Raw genomic sequence first — 5000 nt, forward strand, 5'->3', positions numbered from 1 at the left:
TCGCTTCTGTTCGTCTTGCGACGATCCAAGAATTTCACCTCTAACGTCGCAATACGAATGCCCCCGCCTGTCCCTATTAATCATTACCTCGGGTTCCGAAAACCAACAAAATAGAACCGAGGTCCTATTCCATTATTCCATGCACACAGTATTCAGGCGGGCTTGCCTGCTTTAAGCACTCTAATTTGTTCAAAGTAAACGTGCCGGCCCACCCAGACACTCAATAAAGAGCACCTTGGTAGGATTTCAACGGGGTCCGCCTCGGGACGCACGAACACGCACGAGGCGGTCGCACGCCTTCGGCTCGCCCCACCGGCAGGACGTCCCACGATACATGCCAGTTAAACACCGACGGGCGGTGAACCAACAGCGTGGGACACAAATCCAACTACGAGCTTTTTAACCGCAACAACTTTAATATACGCTATTGGAGCTGGAATTACCGCGGCTGCTGGCACCAGACTTGCCCTCCAATAGATACTCGTTAAAGGATTTAAAGTGTACTCATTCCGATTACGGGGCCTCGGATGAGTCCCGTATCGTTATTTTTCGTCACTACCTCCCCGTGCCGGGAGTGGGTAATTTGCGCGCCTGCTGCCTTCCTTGGATGTGGTAGCCGTTTCTCAGGCTCCCTCTCCGGAATCGAACCCTGATTCCCCGTTACCCGTTACAACCATGGTAGGCGCAGAACCTACCATCGACAGTTGATAAGGCAGACATTTGAAAGATGCGTCGCCGGTACGAGGACCGTGCGATCAGCCCAAAGTTATTCAGAGTCACCAAGGCAAACGGACCGGACGAGCCGACCGATTGGTTTTGATCTAATAAAAGCGTCCCTTCCATCTCTGGTCGGGACTCTGTTTGCATGTATTAGCTCTAGAATTACCACAGTTATCCAAGTAACGTGGGTACGATCTAAGGAACCATAACTGATTTAATGAGCCATTCGCGGTTTCACCTTAATGCGGCTTGTACTGAGACATGCATGGCTTAATCTTTGAGACAAGCATATGACTACTGGCAGGATCAACCAGGGAGCTGCGTCAACTAGAGCTGAGCAGCCGGCCGCCCGGGAGTGTGTCCCAGGGGCCCGCGCGAACACGCAAGCGTCCGCTCAATTATTCTGCAAACAGGAGGAGGCTGAGCTCCCCTGCACAATACACCTCGAAACCCTCTCAGGTCCCGGCGGCGCGCAGCGCCGTCCTAAGTACTTGGTCGGGTTCGAGAGAGGCGCAATCGCCCGGAGTTAGGCGAGTAGACGCTTTAGGTGCGACCACCCGTGCTCCCAACTGAGCTTGCCGCTGCCGACAGAGGCCCGGGAGCGTGCTGTCGTGGCATTGCCGGCGGGAGACAACACGCGCCACCTACGGTGACCGGCAGCTCCAACGCCAGCGCCACAGAAGGGCAAAGGCCCCACGTGGGTGCCGAAGCGAACTCTCCCAGCACAGCGCACGTGCCAACACGTCTGCACAACTGCGATACAAACCACCAGCGAGAACCGCTGGGGCGACCGAGCAGCAGACGGCGTCGCGGCGCCGAGTGCCGGGCGGCGGCGCATCCTCAACGCACACAGTCCTCAATCGGACCAGCACACTGCAGATGTCCACCGCGCTTCGCACCGGGCCGGCGAGGACCCACTTTGGCTGCACGGCGCCGCGCGCAGGGTGCCCCGGCGCGCAGCTGCGCCGCCTGCCGCGTCCGTCGGCCGGCGCGCCTGCCACTGGGCGCCCCCACCAGCCGGCTGTAGCGCGTGCGCCCACGCACCGCGCGGCCAGCACGCCGGGCGGCCCCCCCTCACCGGCCGGGGACAGTCCCACCCACCCACAGCCGCGTATCGCTTCACACCCAGATTCACATTCACGTTCGTTGGTATGGTGGGGACCGCTTCGTAGCTGTACCGATCGTTGCCCTCACAGATGTACCTCCAGCAAGGACAACCGCACCACAACGGGTTACCAGTTGTTCATTTGCGTAACGTCACCAGTAAACGTACACGTCCATCCCCGTTTGCAAAGTCAACTATTATTGCATGCCTGCCTGTCAGGTGTCAAGACACACTACATCCGCTCACATCCACGCAACAAAATGTGCCCGACTAGAGGGCACGTGGAAGGTGCCCCCGTACGTATGCGATGTCCATTGCGCGACCAACTGTCAACCGGCCTCTGTAGCATGTCGCAGATGTGGAACGCGGGGCACCGTGCTATCACATTGTGTGAGAAGAGACTACTACGTCTGCATACACGCGCCACTACATGAACAGACGGCTCATGCTGATCGCCATCCACTGCGTCCATTACTCCCACACGTCTCTATGGCGTACCACACTGCAATGCAGCTGTTATGGGGAGATGACACGTAGCTGTGTACACAACATTCTGAGCGGGTTGCGGTTGGACAATACATTAATGTAACGTGTCATATGCCAATTACAGAGCAGGGTAAGGCACAACTTGGGTTAGGTTAAGGCACAACTTGGGTTAGGTTAAGGCACAACTTGGGTTAGGTTAAGGCACAACTTGGGTTAGGTTAAGGCACAACTTGGGTTAGGTTAAGGCACAACTTGGGTTAGGTTAAGGCACAACTTGGGTTAGGTTAAGGCACAACTTGGGTTAGGTTAAGGCACAACTTGGGTTAGGTTAAGGCACAACGTGGGTTAGGTTAAGGCACAACGTGGGTTAGGTTAAGGCACAACGTGGGTTAGGTTAAGGCACAATGTGGGTTAGGTTAAGGCACAATGTGGGTTAGGTTAAGGCACAACGTGGGTTAGGTTAAGGCACAATGTGGGGGTAGATTGCGGTACAAATTGCATTACATTGCGGTGCAAATTGCATTACATTGCGGTGCAAATTGAGTTACATTGCGGTGCAAATTGAGTTACATTGCGGTGCAAATTGAGTTACATTGCGGTGCAAATTGAGTTACATTGCGGTGCAAATTGAGTTACATTGCGGTGCAAATTGAGTTACATTGCGGTGCAAATTGAGTTACATTGCGGTGCAAATTGAGTTACATTGCGGTGCAAATTGAGTTACATTGCGGTGCAAATTGCGTTACATTGCGGTGCAAATTGCGTTACATTGCGGTGCAAATTGCGTTACATTGCGGTGCAAATTGCGTTACATTGCGGTGCAAATTGCGTTACATTGCGGTGCAAATTGCGTTACATTGCGGTGCAAATTGCGTTACATTGCGGTGCAAATTGCGTTACATTGCGGTGCAAATTGCGTTACATTGCGGTGCAAATTGAGGTAGGTTAAGGTGCAACACAGGTTAGGTTAAGGTGCAACATAGGTTAGGTTAAGGTGCAAGATGGGTTAGGTTAAGGTGCAAGATGGGTTAGGTTAAGGTGCAAGATGGGTTAGGTTAAGGTGCAAGATGGGTTAGGTTAAGGTGCAAGATGGGTTAGGTTAAGGTGACATAGGTTAGGTTAAGGTGACATAGGTTAGGTTAAGGTGACATAGGTTAGGTTAAGGTGACATAGGTTAGGTTAAGGTGACATAGGTTAGGTTAAGGTGACATAGGTTAGGTTAAGGTGACATAGGTTAGGTTAAGGTGACATAGGTTAGGTTAAGGTGACATAGGTTAGGTTAAGGGGACATAGGTTAGGTTAAGGTGACATAGGTTAGGTTAAGGTGACATAGGTTAGGTTAAGGTGACATAGGTTAGGTTAAGGTGACATAGGTTAGGTTAAGGTACAAACTGGGTTGTGTTATGGTACACATTGCGTTGTAGTACAGTACACGTTAGGTTTGGGTACGGTACACAATGTGGTATGGGATGGCGTGTTGTGGGGGGGAGGGGGGGGGGGAGGTTCGTTGATATCGACCGTAGGACGTGGATGCCCGAGGCAGCGTCAGTGTGTCAAAGGAGTTATGTCACGTCGGGATGCGCTTTTCGCCAGTGAGAGGGGGCGAGCCGTGTCTGTGGTTGCGGCAGACCTGTGTGTTTCATTCCTGCCAGTGTGTTTGTGCTGTAAGACGAGGCAGTGTGGTGGTGATGGGTGCACCCCTGTGTAGGACATGTGTGGGTGTTGGTGGCTTCTCTGAGCAATTGTGGTTGTCGGACGAGTGGGGTATTCTGTTTTATGATTGGACCTCCCGGTCTGGTTATCATAGCGTAGTTGGTGTACTGTGGCGGATAGGATGCACCGGACGTTGGTCCATGCTGGTGCTTAGTAGTTGTATCTGTGTCTGTTACAGGCAGAGAGTAGTGTGTGATAGAGTGTGTGGCTGACGTGTGGTTCATTTTGTGTGTACGGACGTTCAGCATGTATAGGGGCATTTGCGTATATAATCTATCATAATCTATCTATGTGGGCCTGCATAGTTTACTGAGCAGTGCTGTGAGGTGACTGAACTACGAGTGACGTACTGATTTACAGCGGAATGATTGCCTTGTACCAAAGATGGAGTATCGGCTCTACGACAGCGTTGGCACCGCAGGAAATGGTCTCGTAAAACGGCCCTCCCACCGTCATCGTTGTGAGGGGTAGGGACCGCCTATATTCTGAGAGGAGCCCTGTTTGCCACTGGGCGTGGGGTCTCGCATCCTGCGGTTCAGTGCCCCCAGGGAAGCGCGCGGAGGTGGTGCTGCTGCTGCTGCTGCTGTAGCAAGCGAGCTACTTACAGCATGTATAGGGACAGCGGGAATATGGCATATTCGATATAACTCTTCATGAAACGCAAGATATAGGGGCGGATTGCACGTTACGAGTGCGGGAAGAGTCCGCCGTTCATCCGCTGGAGTTGCGATTTGGGCGGTTGGGGTGGGGCACGTGCGGGTGCGGGTGGAGCGATTGTCGGTCGACGACTTCGTGCGACGCAGGCACAGGCGTTGGGGCTCCTGTGGTGGGCAGATGATGCAGGGTTTGTGGGTGGCGTCGGAAAATGGGCACTGTGGGACCTAGCGATGTCGTAGTCGGCGTGGCGTCTCATAGATGGCGGTATCATCGGTGCAGCAGGTCATGTTGCGGGGGACCTGCAGGTGGCGGTATTTTT

At 53.4% G+C, this 5000-nt stretch overlaps 1 non-coding gene across 1 annotated transcript in view; it reads right to left on the reverse strand.

Annotated features, from left to right (window-relative positions):
• Positions 1–1037, reverse strand: part of LOC126148390 (small subunit ribosomal RNA) — a 1905-nt gene extending 868 nt beyond the window's left edge. Inside the window, exon 1 of the ribosomal RNA XR_007530434.1 lies at positions 1–1037. This exon is cut by the window's left edge and continues 868 nt beyond it. This is a non-coding gene — a ribosomal RNA (small subunit ribosomal RNA).
• Positions 1038–5000: the final 3963 nt, after the last annotated feature.

Source organism: Schistocerca cancellata, unplaced genomic scaffold (assembly GCF_023864275.1).
Source record: "Schistocerca cancellata isolate TAMUIC-IGC-003103 unplaced genomic scaffold, iqSchCanc2.1 HiC_scaffold_885, whole genome shotgun sequence".
Lineage (NCBI taxonomy): Eukaryota > Metazoa > Arthropoda > Insecta > Orthoptera > Acrididae > Schistocerca > Schistocerca cancellata.